General features: G+C 43.3%; 1 protein-coding gene across 1 annotated transcript in view; it reads left to right on the forward strand.

Annotated features, from left to right (window-relative positions):
- LOC129862325 (uncharacterized) overlaps nucleotides 1–26,996 on the forward strand; it is a 577,333-nt gene that overhangs the window by 137,770 nt on the left and 412,567 nt on the right. The window contains exon 3 of the mRNA XM_055933839.1: nucleotides 18,848–18,892. The gene's annotated coding sequence lies outside the window, so the exon portion shown is untranslated. The remainder of the gene's footprint in view (nucleotides 1–18,847; nucleotides 18,893–26,996) is intronic.

Raw genomic sequence — 26,996 nt, forward strand, 5'->3', positions numbered from 1 at the left:
GCCTTCACAGAATGTTTTTCAATGCATCACATTTATGTTTCAAATGTAAACAGGATACTGGCACCTTCAGTCTTATTGGAATGATATTAATTTACACATCCAGAAGATCTTGGGTAGACAAGTAGCTATTTCACTGGATTTATACTTGCTCTACTTTGATTGTAACGTCGTGTTTGACCCTGAACGTCTGTTCATTACCCTTGTTTACTTAACCAAAAAATGCACATTCTTATTATGGTCCACACTTGAAGTACCATCGGCGAGAATGGGGCTCTCAAGCTTCTGCTATTCTACCCCTAGAGAAAATTACCTTTGACTTACACCAGAAGTCTGATACATTTGGGAAAATCTGGTCCCCATTGTGCTCCTACGTAGAAAACCTCCCATAAATGCCCCAAAGTTATAATTGTGATGTTGAATATATTTCTCTCTTCCTTTTATGTCTGTCTTTTTGCATAATGTTTTGCTGTATCCTTATTCCTTTTATTGTACTTAGTCTGTGTGGTGCACTTTGTTTGGTTGTCTATGTAACCTCTGTTAAAAGAAAATAACATTCTATAAAAAGATAAATTACAAAAAAAAAGTGTTTTGATGTCCTCTCATGTTGGGCTCATCTTTGTCTACATCCTCTTGACCGCCCATGCTATCTACCAGGTGCTGCAATCTCCTCTGGAACACCGGCTCGCTCACGTTAAAACTAAAATAGTTAGACTGAAGGAGACAAATTGATTTAGTGGTTTGACAGGTTGCTACTGTAGTTTACTTTAAACAAATGCTCTCTTTTTTTGAAGCATGGGCTGGAACAAGCTGTAGAAGGTTTGGAAATAGCAGTAGCTAACAAACACTTATTGGTCTTATACACAGCATTCAGAGTTTTAGAACGTGAGAGGTTTTGACAATAAGAGACTAGTTGTGGTGGGTAGAGCTGTACTGTCAATATTCACTTAAGTGACTTTTTAGCACCCAGTGTGGTGTGTGTGTGTGTGTGTGTGTGTGTGTGTGTGTGTGTGTGTGTGTGTGTGTGTGTGTGTGTGTGTGTGTGTGTGTGTGTGTGTGTGTGTTTGTGTTTGAGTTGATATAGTGATACCTGGAAAAGAGGTTTGGATTGTCTGATGGGTGTGTCAGCTAGCTGCATATGTGAGTTCTGAGTTCCATGTCGGCTAGCTCAGGGTTATAAAAGGGAGGACGCTGAAACCAGAGTTTAAGCTGAAAAAACAGGTTTCCACACGCAAGTTTCTTTGGATCCTACCCCTCTCTAAGAAGTGGAGTCACAAAAAAAACATGCATGTTCCCCCAGCAGACCATCTTTCAGGGGCCAGTCACTCCTGCCTATTCCAGCCTGATCACAGCCCAAATCAGCCCTGCTCCAGCTGTGTTCTGTGTTCCAGAATGAATCAATGTGTTTCACTGTTCAGGACCCAGACTAACACTGTTTGGTTGAAAGTTGAGGCTCCGATCTCTTCTGTTTTCCCCACACCACATGATTCCACTGGCAGCCCTTGCCTTGTACACTTCATTACTGTTGCATTTTATTGACCTTAGATGTGTTTTTATGTCTCTCAAACAGAGCAGAGGAGAGATTGTCTGCCCTGGGCCCTGCGTAGTGCTCCCGCTCGCATATTTGATCATGTTGTTGTGCGTGGTACTCGGCCATTGGAAAGTCAACTGGTGGGAGAGACCCCATAAAGAAGTTGGCTGCTCCACCGTCCCATTTTGGGTTGAGATTTATAGTAATAATCACTTTGTGGAGCGGTCAAGGCCAGGGCAGCTGCATTGGGAAATGCTGCAGTGGTAATATTGATAATAGACCTTTTTTTTTTTTTTTTTTTTACAAACATGGACATTTGGCCTAGTCTCTCATTACTATGGATTGTGGCCCCTCCAGTTGTTTGTCACCTCGGCAGACAGGTTCACCACACACCACACACAGAACCAGCTTCTCTGGTAAACAGTTCCATTGGGGGACAGGCTTCTAGAAAACCCAGGGGTAGTTTTCCAGGTTTGGGGTTTGTTTCATTGTTTGGCTGTTTGTTCTGCTGCTGTACTACGGAGGGTGGATGATGGACCAGAGGTTAAACTGAGGACCTCCGCTACCTGTCATGTCCATACAGTATCCCTTCACGCAACAGCCAGAAGAGATAAAGGTATACATGTTTCCACCCTGTCAGAACAATAGGTCTACATGTCTGTCTCCCCATCTCAGTCCAGATCAGAGTGGACAGGTCAGTAGCATAGAGAACTACTTGTTCCGTGGATTAGTTCCGACACATCCTCTCACATGCCCTATCTCAGACCTTAAGCAGGAAAGAAGGCCTTTGTCGTGTCAAATGAGAGCCGTATTTCCAGACATTGGCTGCAACCTCTCCAAAACCCAGCACAGGTTTTCCCATTAAGCCAGGAATTCAGACATGGGTGCTGACAATTTTGATCAGGAGTACATGAAAGGTGAAGAGTGTGGGAGTGTGTGTCAGCAGTGTTTGTCCATGTGTGTGTGTTTAATTTTGCGCTAGCTGCCTATGATATTTCATTACCTCTGAGTGCGGCTGAGTAAGAGTTATGTTTCTTATCAACACCATGTGTTTTTATCCTCTAGATGGGGTAGACTTTATTAGATCCTCACTTGTTTGAAATGAAGGCCGGGGCAACGTGGGTGGTACGTCATTGTTTGAAATGGACTGAAACTATTTTAGCTAGGTTAGCATTATTATTTGCTGGCATGTTATAGTTCATCTCAGCTCAACAGGATTGGGGGCTATCCTACCTGATACAGAGTTATACACACCACCAGCTCTGTTGGATGTGGTGAGGACAATGATTGCCTTTTGATCAGGAGCACATGCACTATACACCCTGGTATTGGGTATATGGGCTCTGCTTGGTTCTGGCTGGTAGGCAGTGCTACCCTATCTGAAAACAACGTGGCTATTTATGCTCTCCTTGTCCAGGTAACAGTATGTGGTCGTAATGGAAGAGTGAAGGTAATAAAGACTAGGCCTACAGCCCCAACCACAGGTACCACTGAAGAAAGACATAGGCTAACCATGATCCCAAAAGAAATTAAGGTTGACCACTCTTAATTTTACAGCACTTTTGTTCTTGATAAAGTTATCAATTGGTAGCCTGTTGAATGCAGTACTAGGTAGAGGAAAATATTGATCCTTTTTTGGTGTTTAAGACAACAGGTATGGATCATTATGGTTTTTAACTAAACTTCTGTTTAGTTACTTTTTGACTGTCCATATTTTAGTCCAAGCAGCTCTGTATCTCCTAATGCTACAAATGACTTGTGACGTTGTTATTCATTTCAACAGAGCAGGTAAAGTAGTTCTGCATCTCAATTAATATGACAACTAGTGGAAGTCCAGTCACTTCAACCTATACCTCTTCCAATAAGTGTTACCAACTACATTCCAGTGCCACCCAGACTCCAAATTACTAAACTACACCCAGCCCACTCCATGGCAACGGAAGGGTGTCAATTTGGACAGGAAATCATTTATTTGAACGTGACTAGGGTTTCCTCAGGCCCCAACTCCCTGGTGAGATAGATAGGATATGTCTCTGGTTACCTTGTCCCTGAAGTATTCGCCACACGCACCCCAAACAATGGCCGATACATCCGTCTGTCTGAGCCAGAAGCCTGGGGAGGAGGCAGGGAGAGGAATGAAAAACATTTCGCCACCCCATCCACTGGAAGCTGAGAGAGGGAGCACCATGGGAAGGAGAGACACATAGGCATGTGAGAACACACACACACACACACACACGATAGCAGTTTTGGCCAGTCGAGCCCAGCAAAGACCTGTAATTGACTCCCAGCAGCAACTTACTGTATGCCATGTCACCATTATAAATCAACATATTGTCAGTTCTCACTTGTTTTAAGATAAATGTTATGAATTTGGAGCATTGGAATCTTACAGCATGAACTTGGTATATCCATTCTGTACTGTGAAAGGATAATATTTGCCTATATTGTACAGGTAGAGTTCTGTGAGAGTAACTGTTTAGATACCAAGGGTATCAGTCGAATTAACAATGGCTTAATAATTCCAACAGGGGCAGGAAATAGACAGGTCAAGGCAGGCAGGGGTCAGTAAACCAGAGGTGGGGCAACGGTACAGGTCGGCAGGCAGGATCAGGGGCAGACAGAGTGGTCAGGCAGGCAGGCTGGTCAGGACAGGCAAGGGTCAAAACCAGGAGGGTGAGAAAAGAGAGACTGGGAAAAGCAGGAGCTGAGAACAAAAATGCTGGTTGACTTGACAAACAAGACGAACTGGCAACAGACAAACAGAACACAGGTATAAATACACAGGGGATAATGGGCGACACCTGGAGGGGGGTGGAGACAGTCACAAAGACAGGTGAAACAGATCAGGATGTGACAAAGGGTCCAATTCCTAACCTATTTCTACCACCATACATGGATCTTCAGCTAGTTTCTACCCTCTGAATAACTGTGACCGTAGCTGACTGATTCCTATCAGTCTCATGCATCACGGCATCCAGGTTATCTGGGAGTCCCCATGCTATGGTACTATGCCCTAGAAACCCATGTCCTTCAAACTGGGAACCAACCAGGCTTTTTGGTTTGATTCTCAAGCCATGCAGTTACGCAGGGTAGCTGCATCTTGGTCCTGTGGACAAACAGTTTCTGTGGTGAAACCGTCACAGCTCAATAATAATTAACCCACAGTGGGCTGATTTGCCCCCCCCCCCCCCCCCCCCCCAGAGAGATCTAGGTGATGATGGGCCCCAGAGACTCTCCAGTAAGCCTCTCCCACTGGTCATCAGTCTGAATGAGTGTCTGTTCCTGTCGACATATCTGTCTCTCATCGCCACCCCATCAATCCCACTACCATCAATCCCACTACCATCAATCCCACTACCGACACCACGTCTCACATCCTCCCCAGAGACAGGGCTCTACTTTGTCCATTGATCTGCCCATCCCGTAGCCAACCAGCACCACAACCTCAAGCCATGTATGGGGAGTGACATTTATCCCCTACAATAGGGAGTGACATCTATCCCCTACACTAGGGAGTGACAGCTATCCCCTACACTAGGGAGTGACAGCTATCCCCTACAATAGGGAGTGACAGCTATCCCCTACAATAGGGAGTGACAGCTATCCCCTACAATAGGGAGTGACAGCTATCCCCTACAATAGGGAGTGACAGCTATCCCCTACAATAGGGAGTGACAGCTATCCCCTACAATAGGGAGTGACAGCTATCCCCTACAATAGGGAGTGACAGCTATCCCCTACAATAGGGAGTGACAGCTATCCCCTACAATAGGGAGTGACAGCTATCCCCTACAATAGGGAGTGACAGCTATCCCCTACCAAATCAAAATGCTACCACCGGAACCCCCTCTCCCATACACCTTAGTGAAAGCTCCACTCCCACCCACTCTATCCAAATCACAGCCCTCCACCTTAAACGGAGGAACCACCCCTAATGTATCAAAATACCAGATTACTGAGACCTACCCTACATCCATCCAAATACAACCCCCTAACCCCCCCCCCCCCCTAAACTACACTGTAGCCAAACCCTAATCCCCCACTCAAACCTTCCTTCATCCAAAACGAGTTAGGAAAATGTGTCTGGATATTTGACCTGCAGCATTTTAATTTACTGAACATGTGAGAAATGTATTTCTTCGCATTATAAGCGCAGCAATGCGCACAAAGCAGTAGGCTACACGTAAATGTTTGTTCCATAATGCAATTAGCAGGAAGACACAAGCGTTTTGATGGGATGGATATCATGTGATAGATTAAAATATCCATTCTAAATTTCTAAATGTAATAAGCAACAACTAGTATGGGTTGCTAATATGACTAGGATTGTGCCTTTGCCTGCTGGATAATAAAATAACGTTGACATAAAATACTTGCCTCCGGATATGTTCTGATTTTGGCAAGGCTACTTTGAAGCAAGGTAAGACATGCCTCATAATATGTAAAACATTCAGGTTCCAAACAATGAAGTAAATGTTTTCAAACTGCTTACTGCCTCCAGCTCATTGCAGAGTGGTGTGTGACGCGCTGAGGAAGCCTTCTTTCCGTTGCCCAGGCATTTGCTGTTTGAGATGCTGTAGCAGCTCTCGCGCAGGCTGACAGACTTTCTGCTCGAAGGCTCTGTATCTGTATGCTGTACATGTGATAAATAAGATACATAAGGAATATACGAGCCAATTTAATTTCACTACATTATGCAAATGAACCTATAGACCAATAAGCACAACCAGTCAAATGTACAATATTTCCATCAATGAATAGGCTAAAAAGCATTATTTGGCAATGGCATTTTTTCTTCTTCTCCCGGACAATTGACCATAGCCATAGCCAATTTTATTTATCCGCTTTTCCCAACAACAACATCTGCCAAAAGCTGACTATTACCGGCTAACGGAAACCCTGACACACACACACGTCAAATAAAGCATGGTGAAATGAATGAAGCTGTTGCTTGGCATAATAACAATAGTTCCAGTATTTTCTATTGCCCTGTAATCATGTCTTCAGTTCCGTTCAGTTTTACTGCGTGCTTTTCCCTGGTTTGGAATGACTAATGCTAACAATACAGGGAATGTATTGTTAGCATTAGTCAGAAGGTGTAATGCTTTTCTCTGTAATAGCTGTAGGATTGGAGCCTTGCCTGCTCCGTGTGTGCTCATGTCCATGTGTGTGTAATATGATGTGTGTGCATAGCTTACTTAACTCCTACACTCTTTCCTACTCTCCCTCATCAATATGAACTCCAACCTGTTTCCCCAGTCTTTCCTCTGTAGAAAGAGTTAACAGAAAGTAGAGCAAAATCCTAGACCAGGAGTCTTCCACCTTGTTCCTGGAGAGCTACCCTCCAGTAGGTTTTTGCCCCAAGCCCCAAACCCAGTTCAGTTTATTAACCAGCTAATTATTAGAATCAGGTGCGCTAGATTAGGGTTGGAGTGAAAACCTACAGGATGGTAGCTCTTTATGAACAGGGTTGGAGAGCCCTGTCCTAGACAGACCAGCACAGCGTGGACTAGGAGACAAATGGCTGACCTGAACCGTACTGGGTATGGCTCAGATCATTTATTTTCCTTTCTAGCAACTAACCAGGCCAGACCAGTACAACTCAGCTTGGCTTGGCTCTGTTGGCTGAGGAGTGTGAAAAGCTTAAAAGAGATCTCGGTGGGTTAATGCAGCGGATTGTCTCATCTCTTTCACTTTGTCATTCTGACACAGTCTTGTTTTGGTAAATGTAGAGCCTCATAGTGAGAAACATATCCTCCAATATGCTTAGAGTCACTGGACTAGAGCACCCAAGGCATCCCTCAGCCACGCCTACCTAACACACACCCTGACACTGTCTTTCTCCTACTCACTACTATCATCTTAGACTTGAGGTAGCCTGGTCTACCAAAGCCTGTTCACCATATCAAATACCATATCAAATAGACTTACATGTTGTCCTAGATAGGGTTGCACATTTTGTCGAATATTCAGAGGTGGAAACTTTCCATGGGAATTAACGGAAATATATGCAAATTAATATTAATTACATTTAAATGTAAATGTTTTTTGCATTGGATATATTTACCATATAATATGGAGACAGAAACAGAAACCTTTTACCTTATCATAAGTAGACATAATTGCAAATGATGAAATCCTTCCAATAGAAATAAAAAAACAATTTAGTTAAGAATTGAACTATAATTAAATGAGTTGACACTTCACATGGGATGATTTCACTGAACAACAAAAAGGGAATATTGAATGATCCCCAATGATCCACCGCATCTCCGAAAAACGTTTTCAACATACATCTGTAAAATTATAGTCTAGAAACTATAGCTTTGGTTGTCTGCCTCAGGTTTCCATGTCTTCTCCCTGGACCTCCTCAATGTCCACCTCTTGAACATCAGACTCTGAGGCCTCATCTTCACTGTCACTTTCCAACCTTGTTGAGGATGGCTCGTTGTCAGGCTCAAAAAGCCTCAAATTTTCCTGGATGGCCACCAATTTTTTAACCCTTGTATTGGTCAGCCTGCGTGCTTTGGTGTGTTTGTTCCCAAATAAGGACCAGTTGCGCTCTGAGGCGGCTGATGTTAGTGGGATTTGGAGGATGGTGGAGGAAACAGGGGAAAGATCCACAAAGTCCCTTCCACCAGGTGGCTGATGAGATATGTTGGCACGACTGCCATATTGCTTCTCCATCCCAAAGCACTTGCTTGGAAGTGTACTTCACCAGACTACCAAGTACCTTGCCCTCATCCAGGCCAAGGTGGCGAGATAGGGTAGTGATGACACCATAGGCCTTGTTGATCTCTGCACCAGACAGGATGCTCTTGCCAGTATACTTGGGGTCCAGCATGTACGCTACAGCGTGTATGGGCTTCAGGCAGAAGTCTTCATGCTTTTTGATGTATTTCAGAACTGCAGTCTCCTCTGCTTGGAGCAACAGTGAAGTGAGCAGGGCAGTACGGATTTCTTCTCTTACGTCTGCAAGCATCCGATAGGATGACATTGTCTCCCTCAATCTGTGCAATGGCTACTGCTATAGGTTTCAGGCTGCTTACCACTCTCTTCCAAAATACATAATCCAGGAGGATCCTCTTGATTGGGCTGTCCATATTGGCAGACTGTGACATGGCCAGTTTTTTCAGAGACTCCTTCCCCTCCAGGAGAATGTCAAACATGATGACATCACCACCCCAACGGGTGTTGCTGGGCAGCTTCAATGTGGTGCTCTTATTCTTCTCACTTTGCTTGGTGAGATAGTTTGCTGCTATAACTTGATGACCCTTCACATAGCTAACCATTTCCTTGGCTCTCTTGTAGAGTGTATCCATTGTTTTCAGTGCCATGATGCCCTTGAGGAGCAGATTCAATGTATGAGCAGCACAGCCAATGGGTGTGATGTGAGGGTAGGACTCCTCCACTTTAGATCAAGCAGCCTTCATGTTCGCAGCAGTGTCTGTCACCAGTGCAAATACCTTCTGTGGTCCAAGGAGATTGATGACTGCTTTCAGCTCATCTACAATGTAGAGAGATGATTGCAATACAGTCTGCTATCTCTATGACTTGCTTGACCTTCAATTGAACTCTGTTGAACTCTGCATCCAGCAAATGAGTAAATAAAGCATGTCTGGTTGGAGGGGTGTATGCTGGGCGAAGAACATTCAGAAATCTCTTCCAATACACATTGCCTGTGAGCATCAGAGGTGAACATGTTGCATACACAGCTTGAGCAAGACATTCATCACCATTTCTCTGACTACGTTCCTCCATTGAGTCAAAAAAACATCTGATTCCAGGAGGACCATGAGCTGTTGCTATTGATAAGGTGTCTGGGTCATCATTTTCACCTTGAATAGAAGTAGAGGGACTTTTGTCAGAGGTTGCTTGTTGTGAGCGCTGAGGGAACTTTATGCACTTGGCCAGATGATTCTGTATCTTTGTTGCATTCTTCACATATGATTTGGCACAGTATTTGCACAGTATTTACACAGCTTTTCCTTCTACATTAGTTGCAGTGAAATGTCTCCACACATTAGACAGTGCCCGTGGCATTTTCCTGTAAAAAAAAAAAAAAAATACAATTCCATGTACAGATAAATAGTTAAGCAGTTAGATTAAACAACCCCTTTCGTAAGATACATGTTTTAAAATGAAACATATATGGAAACAGGTGATTTAACACTCCTCAATTAGCAGGCTCAAGCAAGCTAAAACCCACATGGTAGCAAAAACTACCTAGCAGAAATTGTTAACAAGTTAGAAAAAATTTAAACACACTTTGCTGTATGCTGTAGGCTACTATTTACTAGGTAACAAAAAATCATGTATGTCATATAAAATATATTCACCCCACGCAGTATTGTAATCAAAACTTACCAGAAAGCATGTAGTCCTTGTCTCAGACAGTGTAGTAGTGTGGGCTCAATAGCATCTCATTAGTGTGCAAGCTCTTGAGAATCAGCTGTACATGTGATGGAAAAATGCACTGTGCATGCAGTGTTGCAATTCCATTGAATTGGGGATAGTTTAACCAAAATATACCACAAGACCTAGAATTGCCTTATGTGTGTCCCACAAAAAAAGGTTCACTGGCTAACTTTTTTGATGAATTTAAGCAAAATTCCCCAAATTCCCGGGCTTAACTTCCCATGGAAAATTTCAGACTTTTTGCAACACTAGTCCTAGACCATTTTCATACTTAGCCGAGCCAAGCTGTACTGTGCAGGCTTGGTTACAAATTCACTATAGTTGCTGGAAAGGGATATGTGATAAGAAAATAATGGAGCCAATACAGTTCGGGTCAGCACAATAGTGTGAGAAGGTTTGTACTGTAGTTCCTACTGCTCTGCAGGCGTCCATGCAGGTCCTGTCTGAGTGAGTGGGCCTTGATCGGAGCCCATATACACTCCTTACTCTCCCTTCTTCACTGTTCACTTCCCTCCAAATTTCCACCACACACCCCTCATGGGATTCGGACTAGAATCAGCACACAAAAGGCATTACCGCTCCACATACACAGCAGCAGCTTTTATGTGTTATTGTAGATGAGCTCGCCCATGAATCTCACTTTCTTTCTTTGGCATACTGAGTTGTAACCAAAAAAGACAAAGGGAAAAGTCAGGGGCACCTCTGTGACTTTCTCCTTGAGTTATTTATTTGGGAGCATTGCAGATGGCGCTGGGGCTGGCGTAGGTGAGGCACTGTGTCCGTTGGCCAGGAAAGGTGGGGTTGAGATGGGGCAGGGGGATGTTGAGAGAGGGGGTTGGCCGCACTCGCACGGGACTGGTTAGATATGGAGTGTGAGTGTGTGAGTCTGCGGGCTAATCTTTTGTCTGTAGGTAGCAACTCGGCTGCTCTGGCCCACATTTTTCTTCATTTACAAAGGTTTTGACAGTAACACAGAGCGTTTTATTGTCCCAGTACAGTTATTATGATTATTTATGATTAATTCTACATATGTTTATACTCCCATCTCAGGTGGGGAAACAGTGGTGTCATAGGTGGATCTGGATTTGAGTTCATTTTAAACTCTCCATCACAGATCCTCTGGGAGATGTGGTGTAGTGTTTAGACTACAACAACTACCTCAGCTCTCCTGGCCCGGCTCTAGTTCTGCTGGTGAAGGGGTATGTGATAAGCTCAGTCGGAGCTCTGGTGTGGCTGTTGTTGGTGTTGTTCCCATGCTGACTACAGCCATGTTTCTTGTTTATGTGAAAGTGTGATCTGGCTCTTGGCGCCGTGTGAGAAGTTGGTTTGGATCGGAGTGGGGTCTTCATCCAGGATGCGGTTGGAGGAGAGTCTATAGGGGACGATGACACAAACAGCACATAAGAGAACACAACAAAGCATCCAAGGGAACGTATTCCAAGGGGGGAAACTAAGAGTCCTGTGATTTACTTTGATTGAAAGCGTTATATACCGTACATCAACAGAGGATTAACATTTTTCTAACTTGTTTTGACTTGGGACACCTTGCCAATATCATGCTCTGATCAAACACGATAACCAAGTCGCCAGAGGATATGTGTTCTCGTTTCATTAGCAAGCATTCAAAACGAGGAACAAAGGCCCATATTGGCTCTGCGAGTAGAAAAAAATTGCCACTTACAACAACAGTTCACCCATTCATGTTGTATTTGTGTACTCGTCTGAACTGATTTTTCACTCGGTGACTCACTGGAAATGTGTATTTTCAGATCCATGTAGCTCTGATGTCATGTACAAGCAGATGCGGTAGCTTGGTATCCACCTATTGCCAAGAATGTCGAAACCAAATCTTGGGTACCTATGGATATAATAGTGTATACTGTAAGAGAAGGATGACTCATTCAAGGGTTTTTCTTTATTTTTACTATTTTCTACATTGTAGAATAAAAGTGAAGACATCAACACTATGAAATAACACATGGAATCATGTAGTAACCAAAAAAGTTTTAAACAAATCAAAATATATTTTATATTTGAGATTCTTCAAAGTTGCAACCCTTTTCCTTGATGACAGCTTTGCACGCTCTTGGAATTCTCTCAACCAGCTTCACCTGGAATGCTTTTCCCACATATGCTGAGCACCTTTTTTTTCTTGTTGGCTGCATTTGGGGTCTAACTCATCCCAAACCATTTCAATTGGGTTGAGGTTTGGGTGATTGTGGAGGCCAGGTCATCTGATCCAGCACTCCATCACTCTCCTTCTGGGTTAAATATCCCTTACACAGGCTGGAGGTGTGTTGGGTCATTATCCTGTTGAAAACAAATGATAGTCCCACTAAGTGCAAACCAGATGGGATGGCGTATCGCTGCAGAATGCTGTGGTAGCCATGCTGGTTAAGTGTGCCTTGAATTCGAAATAAATCACAGATAGTGTCACCAGCAAATTACCCCACACATCACACCTCCTCCTCCATGCTTCACGATGGGAACCACACATGCGGCGATCATCTGTTCACCTACTCTGCCTCTCACATGGCGGTTGGAACCAAAAATCCCAAATTTTGACTCATCAGACCAAAGCACAGTTTTCCACCGGTCTAATGTTCATTGCTCGTGTTTCTTGACCCAAGCAAGTCTCTTCATATTATTGGTGTCCTTTAGTAGTGGTTTCTTTGCAGCAATTAGACCATGAAGGCCTGATTCACGCAGTCTCCTCTGAGCTCTTTCAAAGTTCTTGAAATGTTCCGTATTGACTGACCTTCATGTCATAGAGTAATGATGGACTGTCGTTTCTCTTTGCTTATTTGAGCTGTTCTTGCCATAATATGGACTTGGTCTTTTACCAAATAGGGCTATCTTCTGTATACCACCCCTACCCTGTCACAACACAACTGATTGGCTCCACAAATTAACTTTTAACAAGGCACACCTGTTAATTGAAATGCATTCCATGTGACTACCTCATGAAGCTGGTTGAGAGAATGCCAAGAGTGTGCAAAGCTATCATCAAGGCAAAGGGTGGCAACTTTAAAGAATCTCAAATAAAAAATATATTTAGATTTGTTTAACACTTTTTATGGTTACTACATTATTCCATATGTATTATTTCATAGTTATTATGTCTTCACAATTATTCTACAATATAGAAAATAGTACAAATCAAGAAAAACCCTTGAATGAGTAGATGTGTCCAAACTTTTGACTGATACGTATGTATGTTAAGGCTTGGGGAGAGACGTATCCAAGTAAACTTCCACGGTGACAGGAAAAGCCGTAGGTTGAGCAACTCTCGTGGAAGCCTTTGTGAACTTGGGCCATATATTAACCGTGTTTAGCTAACCAGATTAACCTTCTTGGCACTCGCCTTTTAAACACTGCGTTCCAGTCATCAGAATACAACCTCTAGCCATTGTTCTACTGCTCATAATAGCTTTGTTTCCCTCATTCTCTGTTATTGATTGGCATATCCCACTGTGCTCTTGCATATACTACAATTATATTCCAATAGACCTGCATTTTGAAATGTGCTTACAATGTGCTTACAATTAAAGTGGTATTCTGAGGGGGGAAATGGTTGCATATCGTCTCGGCGTTGAGGCAGTGCTAAAGACTTGTGGGTCAGTACGTAGGTCTGAGAGCATGTGTCCCCGCTGCAGGGTGGGCTCTGCCTGCCTTCAGTAAACACACACACACACACACACACACACACACACACACACACACACACACACACACACACACACACACACACACACACACACACACACACACACACACACACACACACACACACACACACACACACACACACACACACACACACACACACACACACACACACACACACACACACACACAGGTGACTGGAAGATTGTTGAGTTACATCTGGAGGAGGTTTAAATTTAGTGTTTAAACCAGATTTTCAGCACTACTCATCGTTGGAACATGTGACAGTGATTTATAAGCGACAGGACTGAAACCCAAGCGTGTGTGTAGCTGTAGAGCTTCAGAGGAACGGGGAAAGGGAACATTTGGGGTCATGTACACACAACTTAATCCGTGCATATAAAAGGCTGTACTCATAGTTGTGTAGACGCCACCCCTCAGCAAGCCTCAGACTTTTGTTACGGCCGTAACCGTTGGTTCCCAGGCCTGGCCATTGCCGTGTCAAGGCGGTGCTCTGGCCTGTCCTTTACTGGACTCCCCGGGGACTGAGAGAGGTGGCAGCAGGTGTGCGTGTGTGTGTGTGCATGTGTGCAATATTTTATGTAATACACACTTCTGTGAGTCAAGGCACCGTGTATGTGACTGTGTAAGACTGTGTGTGAGAACTGAGCAAAGGGGAGAACAGGGAAAACGCCAAACTCTCGTAAACAGAATTCAGCATCAACCAGGGCACGACTCTTAATGTTTGCGTGTATGGATCCTGGCCATTATTTAACCTGATAGGAGCACCACCTCCTGTCAAAATGGAAACAGTTAGATAGATTCACACAGATGTCTATGAATCTTAACACAGAACGGGGAATGGCCTTCTGCTATTGACACACGTGTCTCTTATTATTCAAAAAGATTCCAAAGAGTTTCAATCTTATTCTCCCCTACAGTTTTCAAATAGAGCCACAGTATATTAACTATAACAGAACTGGAGATGGACTTCTGCTGTTGACACATTTATCTCTTATTCAAAGAGATTAAGTTAAATCTTACTCCCTCCTTTGGTTTTCATATGGAATAATTTCAGATCATGGACATGAATTGGAGCTTTGACTGAGATCACTCTCAAGCTGACAACAGCTGCATTTTGGGCTCGTCTTGATGTTGATTCCACCGTCTCACAGGGAGTTAATGGGATGAGAAAAATGTGCTGTTGCTTGTGTTGATTGTCGGCCTGTAAAACGCTAATAAAACTAAGAGCTTGTTAACACACATGGTTTATTTCTCTGTGGCTGTGGATTGTAAATCACGGTAAGCAGTGTCAACCCGAGCTGCCTCTGGCCTGCCGCACACATTACCACTCGCATCCGTTTGTTTGTGTGTGTCTGTAACTGTGTGTGTTTGTTTGTGTGTGTGTTTGTTTGAGTGCATCTTCCTAATGACTACCTCTTACCTGGCTATGCAAATACACCTTGGGCTGGCATCAGTGTCCAATCTGTGTAAAGTGTGTGAGAGTGTGAAGCCAGGGGTGGATGATACAGGCTCTGGTGTGTGTATGTGATGGTGTTTGTGTGATGGTGTGTGTGTGTGTGTGTGTGTGTGTGTGTGTGTGTGTGTGCGTGCATACGACCCTGCCTGTGTGTGTGTGCATGTGCTCGTGCCCTTGTGTGTACGTGCCTCTGTGTGTGTGTCCATGCAACCGTGTGTGTTTGTGTGTGTGTGTGTGTGTGTATGCGTGCGTGCGTGCGTGCATGCATGCATACGACCCTATGTGTGTGTGTGTGTGACCATGCACCCTTGTGTGTGTGTGTGTGTGTGGCAAAGCAGTGCAGACCAGGAGCCCAACACACACTCCACCATCTTGGCAGCAGACACAGTGCAGGAATAATGCTCTCCAGCAGCAGCAGCCCAGCCAGCCTCTGTGACTTGGACATGCAATCTTTTCCATTCTTTATTATATCTGATTTCATATAATGTTTTCTAAAAGTATTGAACAACACAAGTTCATTACATTACGCATGCCTTGGCCCCGGGATGATTTAGAGCGAACACACTGAGAGGGGGCGAACCAAATAAAAGTGTAAAAAGCCGAATGAAAGCAGCGAAGCGCTAAAGTCCACACCGACCTCATGCTTTGGTTGCCGTGCCAGAAAAGTGTCTCGATCCAGCGAGAGACCGTTCCTCATTCAATTACATGTTCCATGTGTGCGTTCCAATAAGGCTTCAGGCAGAGGGGCTTCTGAGCAGCTCTGATCTCGCCCTTGCACACGCACACACATGCGTGCACACGCACACACATGCGTGCACACGCACACACATGCGTGCACACGCACACACATGCGTGCACACGCACACACATGCGTGCACATGCGCATACGAACACATGCACGAAAACGCATTTACACAGACGTGTAGGTACACACAAAAACACACACACACAGACACAATCTCACACACACACACACACACACACTACTTTAACGCTGAACTTGCTGCCTATTTAAACAAGACAGCACACGTGTGTGTGTGTGTGTGTGTGTGTGTGTGTGTGTGTGTGTGTGTGTGTGTTTATACAACGGGTGGGTCTAATCTTGGATGTTGATTGGTTAAAACCGCATTCCAGACAGTATCTATTCCACAAGTTACCACCGGCTAAAGCTATGATGTTGAAATGCCTATTTACTCTGTTCCATCTCACTGCACAATCCACTGTCTCATCAGCCCAGCCAGGAAATGTATAAATTTGATCTCCACTATAAAAAGCATGAAGAAATTATCCCCCATTTGTTTTAGACTAGCATTTAGTTTTCAACAGGAGAGATTTGTAATAACCTTGTTGTCTGTCTATTCAACATATGCAACATTATTTCAATATTGAAATTCGATCTCTAGCTGTCCCATAGTAATGAACAAGTCGTGACGAGACAGAAAGGCAGTCAAAATCTTGAATCAGCTGGCATCATTTTTATGGATATAAACTAGAAATATCAATAGAAAACAAGTAAAACTAATCTATGTGCAGCTAGTTTGCAGTCTTTCCCGCTTCAGTTTGAAGTGATTGTGTTAGCTGTGTTGTTGGCTAGCTCCTCTGAACAACAGTGTCCTGACGAGAGAGCACATTTTCTATGCCAGGCGAAATTGTGCATCATTAACTCATTGTTATGGATGTATCCAAATAAATGTCACTAGAAAACAGCAACAAACACAAATGTAGCTACTTTGCAGTTATTCTGGGTGCACTGTTTGACTTGACTGTAAGTTAGCCGTAGTTGGCTAGCTAGCAAGCAAAGGATAATAACGTTGCCAGCCAGTATGGCAATGTAACATTTTGAACGAACGACTGGGTCACGTGCATAGATACAGAACAAAAAGACAACGCGTCTCTTGCTTGCTTGCTAGCAAATTTCTTAAAAATAAAAAACTATTCAGTATTCAGAACCTATTTCAGACTCGAAATTGAGCTCAGGTGCACCCTGTTTCCATTGATCATCCTTAAGATGTTTCTACAACTTCATTGGAGTCCATTGGTGTCCATTGGACATGATTTATAAAGACACACCCCTGTCTATATAAGGTCCCACAGTTGACAGTGCATTTCAGAGCAAAAACCAAGCCTTGAGGTCGAAGGAATTGTCCATAGAGCTCCGAGACAGAAATTACAAATAATGTTTGCAGCATTGGTCCGCAAGTCCCCAAGAACATAGTGGCCTCCATCATTCTTAAAAGGAAGAAGTTTGGAACCACCAAGACTCTTCCTAGAGCTGGCTGCCCGGCCAAATTGAGCAATCGGGGGAAAGGGCCTTGGTTATGGAGGTGACCAAGAACCCGATGGTCACTCTGACAGAGCTCTAGAGTTCCTCTGTGGAGATGGGAGAACCTTCCAGAACGACAACCATCATTGCAGCATTCCACCAATCAAGCCTTTATGGTAGAGTGGCCAGAAGGAAGCCACTCCTCAGTAAAAGGCACATGACAGCCCGCTTGGAGTTTGCTGAAAAGCACCTTAAGGACTCTCAGTCCATGAGAAACAAGGTTCTCTGGTCTTATATTACCAAGATTGAACTCTTTGGCCTGAATGCCAAGCATCACGTCTAGAGGAAACCTGGCACCATCCCTACGGTGAAGCATGGTGGTGGCAGCATCATGCTCTGGGGATGTTTTTCAGCAACAGGGACTGGGAGACTAGTCATGATCGAGGGAAAGATGAACGGAGCAAAGTACAAAGAGATCCTTGATGAAAACATGCTCCAGAGCGCTCAGGACCTCAGACTGGGGAGAAGGTTCACCTTCCAAAAGGACAACGACCTGAAGCACACAGCCAAGACAATGCAGGAGTGACTTTGGGACAAGTCTCTGAATGTCCTTGAGTGGCCCAGCCAGAGCCCGGACTTGAACCCGATTGAACATCGCTGGAGAGACCTGAAAATAGCTGTGCAGCAACGCTCCCCATCCAACCTGACAGAGCTTGAGAGGATCTGCAGAGAAGAATAGGAGAAATTCCTCAAATACAGGTGGGCCAAGCTTGTAGTGTCATACCCAAAAAGACTTGAGGATATATTCACTGCCAAAGGTGCTTCAACAAAGTACTGAGTAAAAGGTATGAATACTTGTGTAAATGTCATATTTCCGTTTCATAATTTTCTTAAACTAGGAAAAAGTTCTAAAAAACTGTTTTTGCTTTGTCATTATGGGGTATTGTGAGGGGGGGAAAAACGAGGAGAAATGAGGGGAAATGAGGGGAAAAAACGATTTAATCCATTTTAGAATAAGGCTGTAAAATAACAAATATGGAAAAAGTCAAAGTGTCTGAATACGTTCTGAATGCACTGTATATTCACTCACAGATCAAATGTTATGTGATCTGTGTCTGACAACTACCATTTCTATATGAACTTTGTCAATAAGAATGATTGTTTTAATTTGCTAAATTGTGATAACTTCGCTACTATGGCCTATTTATTGCCTTGCCTCATCATGCCATTTACACACACTGTATATAGACTTTTTTTCTTTCTTTCTACTCTATTATTGACTGTACGTTTGTTTATCTCATGTGTAACTCTGTGTTGTTGTTTGTGTCGCACTGCTTTGCTTCATCTTGGCCAGGTCGCAGTTGTAAATGAGAACTTGTTCTCAACTGGCCTACCTGGTTAAATAAAGGTGGGGCAAAAATGAATGTTTTTTTCCCATGAACCCATCATCATCATCATCACTAAACTATTGTGTGTTTGTCTCTTACAGTCCCAGCTGATCTGTCCCGTCAGAGACCACGAGAACATCACACAGGTATGGACACTTCTCTTTCAAATGAATACATTGGGGAAGTACAGGTTTGGAGAACTTCTCAATGGCTAATAGGTTTTGGTTCAGGTCTTGTTGGTATGTTACAGTTGCCTGGCTGTCAATTCACAAATGCACGAGAGAAAAGTGTCCTAGCTGATCTGTTACATTGGTGTGGTTCAAAGACATTTTCTCCTATCATGAATCATTGGGAAACAGTGCAGACCGTCCACTACAGCTGTTCTGATCTTGATTCTTCTTAATGTCTTTTGGAAGTTAATCAGTACTGTAGTGATGTGATGCGACTATACTGTATGACTAACTGGTTGATTACAATCAGTTAGTTGATCACACAAGTAAGAAAACACAGACGTACTACACAAGCTCACGTACACACACACAGTCTGGTTACGGTTATACACCCACATACCCTCTCTTTACACCCCCATATGTCCCCTACCTCCCATTGCCCATCTTCATGGCATGTCAATGTGGATTCTGACATTGTGATTTTGATTTGGGGGTCTCTCTCGCTCTCCCTCTCCCTCTGTTTTAATTTCACATGAGAGCGCTCCTCTCTGCAAGTCGTGCCACCAGTTTCTCCCCCTGCAGGGCCTGGTGGCAGCCTGTTTGACTTTTATTGCGCTGGCCGGCACGCAGGCGATAAGTGAGCAGCCAGTCATCTGCTTTTAGAGCCCCACTCAATTAGTTCTAGTGTGTGTGTGTGTGTGTGTGTGTGTGTGTGTGTGTGTGTGTGTGTGTGTGTGTGTGTGTACATATGCATGCGTGTGTGGACCGATGGCTGAGTACTAATGAGCCTCATTCCGCTTTGATCCAGATTACAGGCCCTCTGCTGGACTTGGTCCTAGCTCTGCATCACCCTCCAAAACCACCTCCCTTTATCGGTACAGCTAATTGGTCCTGCTCTCTCCTTACTCATCTACTGATTGGACGACCAGTTCCAAGAGGATTTGGGTATTTTATGAGCAGAGCGGTGGGCGGCTAGCGTCAGGCTCGGCAGACTGTGGGTGTGTATGTGTGTGTGTAGAGGCCCCCCAGAGCCCTGTCAACCCCCAGCCCGTGGTATCACCATGGGGCCATTAAGGCCTGCTGTATGTATGTTTTCCTGGAACCTCCAGACAGACTGCTGTGCTGCTACTGGTTCTGCTGTAGAGGGATGGTATAATGCTGGCAGGCCTGTTACTGTACTACACACACACATCAGCAGACATACAGGGGGTTTCTCAGCATACTACCATGCTCCAAGCACGCAAATTGGCGCACGCATCAGTCGGAAAATGAGTCCAAATCAAAGTATGTGAAATGGAGGATGGAGAGCACTTTTTGGAAGCGTACTTCGCTTGTACACATTTCGAAGCATGCATCAATGCAAGCTTCAATGGAAAGTATGCACAGAAATATAACGCAACCACGTAAAAAACTATGCAAAATGTATTGAAATCAATGGTGGACATCATTTGGGCTGAAGCGAGAGAAAATAAACTCTGACTACAGAATGAAATATTTCCCATTTACATCTCATATGTTGCCTTATCTTGATACGTTAATACATTAATTCTGTGTTAATTCTGACAGGTTTACCTGCCTACAATACCTACTGTAGAGAGCGTAGATCGCAACCCCATAGTCAATAGGGCTAACTGGCTAGCTAGCTATAGTGGTGGTGAATCGACTCCAACATAATAGATTTCTTGCCCGTTGACTCCCATTTCTGGGTAGATGAATCGACCTCTCAAATCCTAAGATGCAGTATTTTTGCAGCGGAGGAAACTGAGTAGGCTAGTTGCCGTAGGCTACTTCTGAGAACACAAACTCTTTCACAGCAATGAAATAGCGAACTAGCGACGGAGAGAGAAGGGAGGGGCACAGCCAGGCATAGGTAGGCAGGTCAGCCACCAGGCAGACAGAGTCAGGTGGGGTGCACCCTATGTTCCCTCAGCCCTATGTTCCCTCAGCCCTATGTTCCCTCAGCCCTATGTTCCCTCAGCCCTATGTTCCCTCGGTACCCACTGAACCAATTTCAATCAAAATTAGCACAAATGCTTATTGTTATAAGATATAAAATGCTGAATATTTCAGCATCTACACAAATAGACTACATGCTTGTTGAAAAATCATCGCCATTAATATGGTGTTGGTCCCCCATTTGCTGCTACTGTATAACAGCCTCCGTTCTTCTGGGAAGGCTTTCCACTAGATATTGGAACATTGCTGCGGGGACTTGCTTCCACTCAGCCACAAGAGCGGGCACTGATGTTGGGCGATTAGGCCTGGCTCGCAGTCTGCGTTCCAATTCATCCCAAAGGCGTTCGATGGGGTTTAGGTCAGGGCTCTGTGCAGGCCAGTCAAGTTCTTCTACACTGATTTTGACAGACCATTTCTGTGCAGGGGCATTCTTATGCTGAAACAGGACAGGAAAGGGCCTTCCCCCAAAATGTTGCCACAAAGTTGGAAGCACAGAATCATCAAGAATGCAATTGTATGCTGTAGCACTATGCATTCGAGCAGGTAGCGTTCTCCTGGCATCTGCCAAACCCAGATTCGTCCACACTCCAGTGAACGCGTTTCCACTGCTCCAGAGTCCAATATGGCGGTGAGCTTTACACCACTCCAGCCGATTCTTGGCATTGCACATGGTGATCTTATGCTTATGTGCGGCTGCTCGGCCATGGAAAACCATTTAATGAAGCTCCCGACGAACAGTTCTTAGTCTGACGTTACTTCCAGAGGAAGTTTGTAACTTGTTAGTGAGTGTTGCAACCGATGACAGAAGATTTTTACCCACCACATGCTTCAGAACTCCCGTTCTGTGAGCATTGTGGCCTACCACTTCTCGGCTGATCCATTGTTGCTCCCAGATAGTTCCACTTCACATAAAAAATAGCTGTGCAGCGACCCTCCCCATCCAACCTGACAGAGCTTGAGAGGATTTACAGAGAAAAATGGGAGAAATTCCCCAAATACAGGTGTACCAAGCTTGTTTTCATACCCAAGAAGATTCAAGGCTGTAAACATAGCCAAAAGTGCTTCAACAAAGTACTAGATAAAGGGTCTTAATACTTATGTAGATGTGATATTTCAGTTTTTTTTATTTTATACATTTGCTAAAGAATCTAAAAAACAGTTTTAGCTTTGTCATTATGGGGTGTTGTGTGTAGATTGATTTGTAAAAAAAATGTCATACATTTTAGAATAAGGCTGTAACGTAACAAAATGTGTAAAAAGTCGAGGGGTATGTGGAACCTACTGAATTATATTCAATCCCTGTGACCTTAACCTTACAGCAGCCCCAATGGCATTTTCTGAAGAAAAGAATGCATCTTAGCATCTACTCAAGTAATTTCTGTAATGATTGCCTCAAATATGTAAAATTATAGGGTCTAGGAACCCCTGAAATATTGGATCATTGGTGACCAGAAACACATTTAACATTCCTGAACATTAGAACAGAGCATGGTAAAAAAGTATTGTCATCACTCAGCTCCCTGCTGTTGGAATTCCCTCCAAGCCGACCTACAACTCCAGGACCTGGTGTCCCTGGAGGAGATCCAAGGACAAATAGATGAACAGGTTGTTGATGCATGTAGTTGTTTCTAGTTTTCAATCTGTCACTATTCGGCGTTGCATTATGTAAGAAAGCATGTTGAAGTATTTGATATTTCATACTATTTGATGCTATGTTGATACTATTTGATATTTCATACTGATATTTGATACTGTAATGGCCCTGTGATTTGATGTATTGCACTTGTGTTGTGTACAGTTTTGAGAATGACACAAATATTAATTTTCACAAAGTCTGCAGCCTCAGTTTGTATGATGGCAATTTGCATATACTCCAGAATGTTATGAAGAGTGATCAGATGAATTGCAATTAATTTCAAAGTCCCTCTTTGCCATGCAAATGAACTGAATCCCTAAAAAACATTTCCACTGCATTTCAGCCCTGCCACAAAATGACCAGCTGACATCATGTCAGTGATTCTCTCGTTAACACAGGTGTGAGTGTTGACGAGGACAAGTCTGGAGATCACTCTGTCATGCTGATTGAGTTCAAATAACAGAATGTAAGATTCAAAAGGAGGGTGGCGCTTGGAATCATTGTTCTTCCTCGGTCAACCATGGTTACCTGCAAGGAAACACATGCCGTCATCATTGCTTGGCACAAAAAGGGCTTCACAGGCAAGGATATTGATTTAAATCAACCATTTATCGGATCATCAAGAACTTCAAGGAGAGCAGTTCAATTGTTGTGAAGAAGGCTTCAGGGCGCCCAAGAAAGTCCAGCAAGCGCCAGGACCGTCTCCTAAAGTTGATTCAGCTGCGGGATCGGGACACCACCAGTACAGAGCTTGCTCAGGAATGGCAGCAGGCAGGTGTGAGTGCATCTGCATGCACAGTGAGGCGAAGACTTTTGGAGGATTGCCTGGTGTCAAGAAGGGCAGCAAAGAAACCCCCTCTCTCCAGGAAAAACATCAGGGACAGACTGATATTCTGCAAAAGGTACAGGGATTGGACTGTTGAGGACTGGGGTAAAGTCATTTTCTCTGATGAATCCCCTTTATGATTGTTTGGGGCATCCGGAAAAAAACTTGTCCGGAGAAGACAAGGTGAGCGCTACCATCAGTCCTGGGTCATGCCAACAGTAAAGCATTCTGAGACCATTCATGTGTGGGGTTGCTTGTGTGGGCTTGCTCACAATTTTTTCTAAGAACACAGACATGAATAAAGAATGGTACCAACACATCCTCCGAGAGCAACTTCTCCCACCATCCAGGAACAGTTTGGTGACAAACAATGCCTTTCCAGCATGATGGAGCACCTTGCCATAAGGCAAAAGTGATAACTAAGTGGCTCGAGGAACAAAACATTGATATTTTGGGTCCATGGCCAGGAAACTCCCCAGACCTTAATCCCATTGAGAACTTGTGGTCAATCCTCAAGAGGCGGGTGGACAAACAAAACCCCACAAATTCTGACAAACTCCAAGCATTTATTATGCAAGAATGGGCTGCCATCAGTCAGGATGTGGCCCAAAGGTTAATTGACAGCATGCCAGGGCGGATTGCAGAGGTCATGAAAAAGAAGTGTCAACACTGCAAATATCGACTATTTCCATCAACTTCATGTAATTGTTGAAACTTCTTGTAAATATGGGAGCGCTGTTTCACCATTGGAAAAAATAGTGCCCAAATTAAACTGCCTCGTACTCAATTCTTGCTCGTACAATATGCATATTATTATTACTATTGGATAGAAAACACTCTCTAGTTTCTAAAACCGTTTTAATTATGTCTGTGAGTGAAACAGAACTGGACTTAGAGCAATTTCCCTATGTGTATGTGAGAATGCAGAATTTTCCAACCCGCTCTCAGACCTGTGTATAAATCTGCCTGTCTTCTATTGGTTGAGATGCACTGCATACGCCTTCCCCTGGGTGTCAGCGAATAGAGGGTCTTGAAATGGAGTCTCTAGGCAGATCTGAAAGTCTATAAATTGATTGGAATCGAGGTGTCCCCTCTTTTGACTCTTCGCTCTGACGCAGGGAGGATCTTGGCATGTCGTTTTAGAAGCTCCTGTTTTAGCTCCTAGATATATCCGGCTCTGTTTTTATTCGATATAGGCTTTAAAGACATCATGATCTTGTTATTTTAAACCGAGTTATATCAGTTTATGTCAGTATATTGCGATTTTCGGGTATTTCATTTTCTGGCGTTGTAGGAAGTTGGGTATCTCTCTCTCGCATGCTATTGTTTACTGCTAATTGCAACGTGGAAGACGACTTTCTCCAACCCAGCAACGATTCTTTTGGACAAAGGACACCTATCCAAAGATTCTGATGAGAGGTCATCAAAAAGTAAGAACTATTTATGCTGATAATTCATTGTTCTGTTGAAAAAAGTCAAATGCATAAGACGCCATTACTTGCAGTGTAGCCTTGCTTTATCGCACGCTGTATTGCGCAGTAACGTTAATTTTAAAAATGTAACCCAGCGATTGCATTAAGAACTAATTTGTCTTTCAATTGCTGTCCAACCTGTATTTTTTAGTCAAGTTTATGAATAGTTTTCGATAAGAATAGGTGCCTTTCCAAGATGGCGCCGGACAGATTGCTTGAGGTTTTGGACACTAAGCACGATTTGTGCCGCTAAATATGCACATTTTGAACAAACTCTATATGCATTGTGTAATATGATGTTATAGGACTGTCATCTGAACAATTCTGAGAAGGTTAGTGAAAAAAGTAATATATTTTGGTGGTTTATACGTTATCGCTATTTTTGCCTTGAATCAATGCTGGTGTGATGTTTGCTATTGTGGTAAGCTAATATAACGCTATATTGTGTTTTCACTGTAAAACACTTAGAAAATCTGAAATATTGTCTGGATTCACAAGATCTATGTCTTTCATCTGCTGTACGCTGAGTATTTTTAAGAAATGTTTTATGATGAGTAATTAGCTAATACACGATGGTCTCTGTAGTTATTCTATTCGCTTTGGTGAGAGTTGTGATGGTGGCTGCAATGGTAAACTCTGATTTATACCTGAAATATGCACATTTTTCTAACAAAACATATGCTTTTCAATAAATAAGTTATCAGACTGTCATCTGATGAGGTTGTTTCTTGGTTAGTGGCTATTTATATCTTTATTTGGTCGAATTTGTGATAGCTACTGATGGAGTAAAAAAATGGTGGAGTAAAGAAGTGGTGTCTTTTGCTAACGTGGTTAGCTAATAGATTTACATATTGTGTCTTCCCTGTAAAACATTTAAAAAATCAGAAATGATGGCTTGATTCACAAGATGTGTATCTTTCATTATTATATGATATCCCTGTGGCTTTAGGCTAGGCTATGCTAGTCAGCTTTTTTGATGGGGGTGCTCCCGGATCCGGGTTTGTGAGGCGTTAGAGGTTAATAAAAGCCTTTGACACTTATGAAATGCTTGTAATTATACTTCAGTATTCCATAGTAACATCTGACAAAAATATCTAAAGACACTGAAGCAGCAAACTTTGTGGAAATTAATATTTGTGTCATTCTCAAAACTTTTGGCCACGACTGTACAATAGTGATGCACAGGTTTAATTATAACCCACAGTCCTCGGGGTGGGCGGGTTTAAGGTCATGAAATACTGTGTTGATGACGGGCGGGTGGGTGGCGGGCGGGTTGAATAATGATGAAACAATATCTATGGATAGAAAAAGTTCATTCCAATTCACGGTGGCCAAAAGGACAATGTCGGAATTTAATTCAATACAAGAAAAGCAGCGAAAGGGAGAGTTAAAAATAAAGAGAAGGGAGGGCCAGAAAAGTAATGTTTGGGAAAGATTTGGTGAAGTGGTAAAAGAGGATGATGGTTATGTGTGATGATTGTGAGGCGCTATACAAATTTGACAGTCACAAGACGGGGACTTCAAATAGGCCTATGGCACGTCAAGGGAACTGTAGACTACTGTTCAGATGGGATAAATGGAAACAGAAATCTGGAAACTGACTGTAGGTCCATAACCTCTCATCTAGCTTTAATATTAACTCCTGCGGAATTAAGCATTTCTTGCACCAAAATGATATACCAAATGCAGGCAACATGTTGACTCGGTAACACGAGAAATATGATTTATTTCTTTCAGCATATTAACAGAATGCGAATGCGCAGTTAGATACATCTTTATCAACATCATAAATGCTAATAGTATTTCAACCACATAAAATGTTCTATATTAGCGGGTTGGGTGCAGGCCTCAGAATTTCACTTTATCACATATAGTCGGTCGGTTGCGGATGGGTTATTAGCAAATGCAGTCGGGTGAGGGTTAACAAACAACTGACCAGCGCACCACTAGTGTACAACTGTGCTGCTTTTTGCATTGATGTATCTGTGTCTTGTTGATGTCATGTGCCTGTTTGTCTGAAACTGATGTGTTGATGCTGCTGTCTTGGTCCAGGTCTCTCTTGTAACGGCAGTCTAGGTCTTCCTCCTCCTCAGACGAGGAGAGGCGAGAAGGATCTGAGGACCAATGTGCAGCGTGGTAATTTTCCACGATGAATTTAATAGACAAGACGAACACTGACACGAAAATACA

Source organism: Salvelinus fontinalis, chromosome 9 (assembly GCF_029448725.1).
Source record: "Salvelinus fontinalis isolate EN_2023a chromosome 9, ASM2944872v1, whole genome shotgun sequence".
Classification (NCBI taxonomy): Eukaryota; Metazoa; Chordata; class Actinopteri; order Salmoniformes; family Salmonidae; genus Salvelinus; species Salvelinus fontinalis.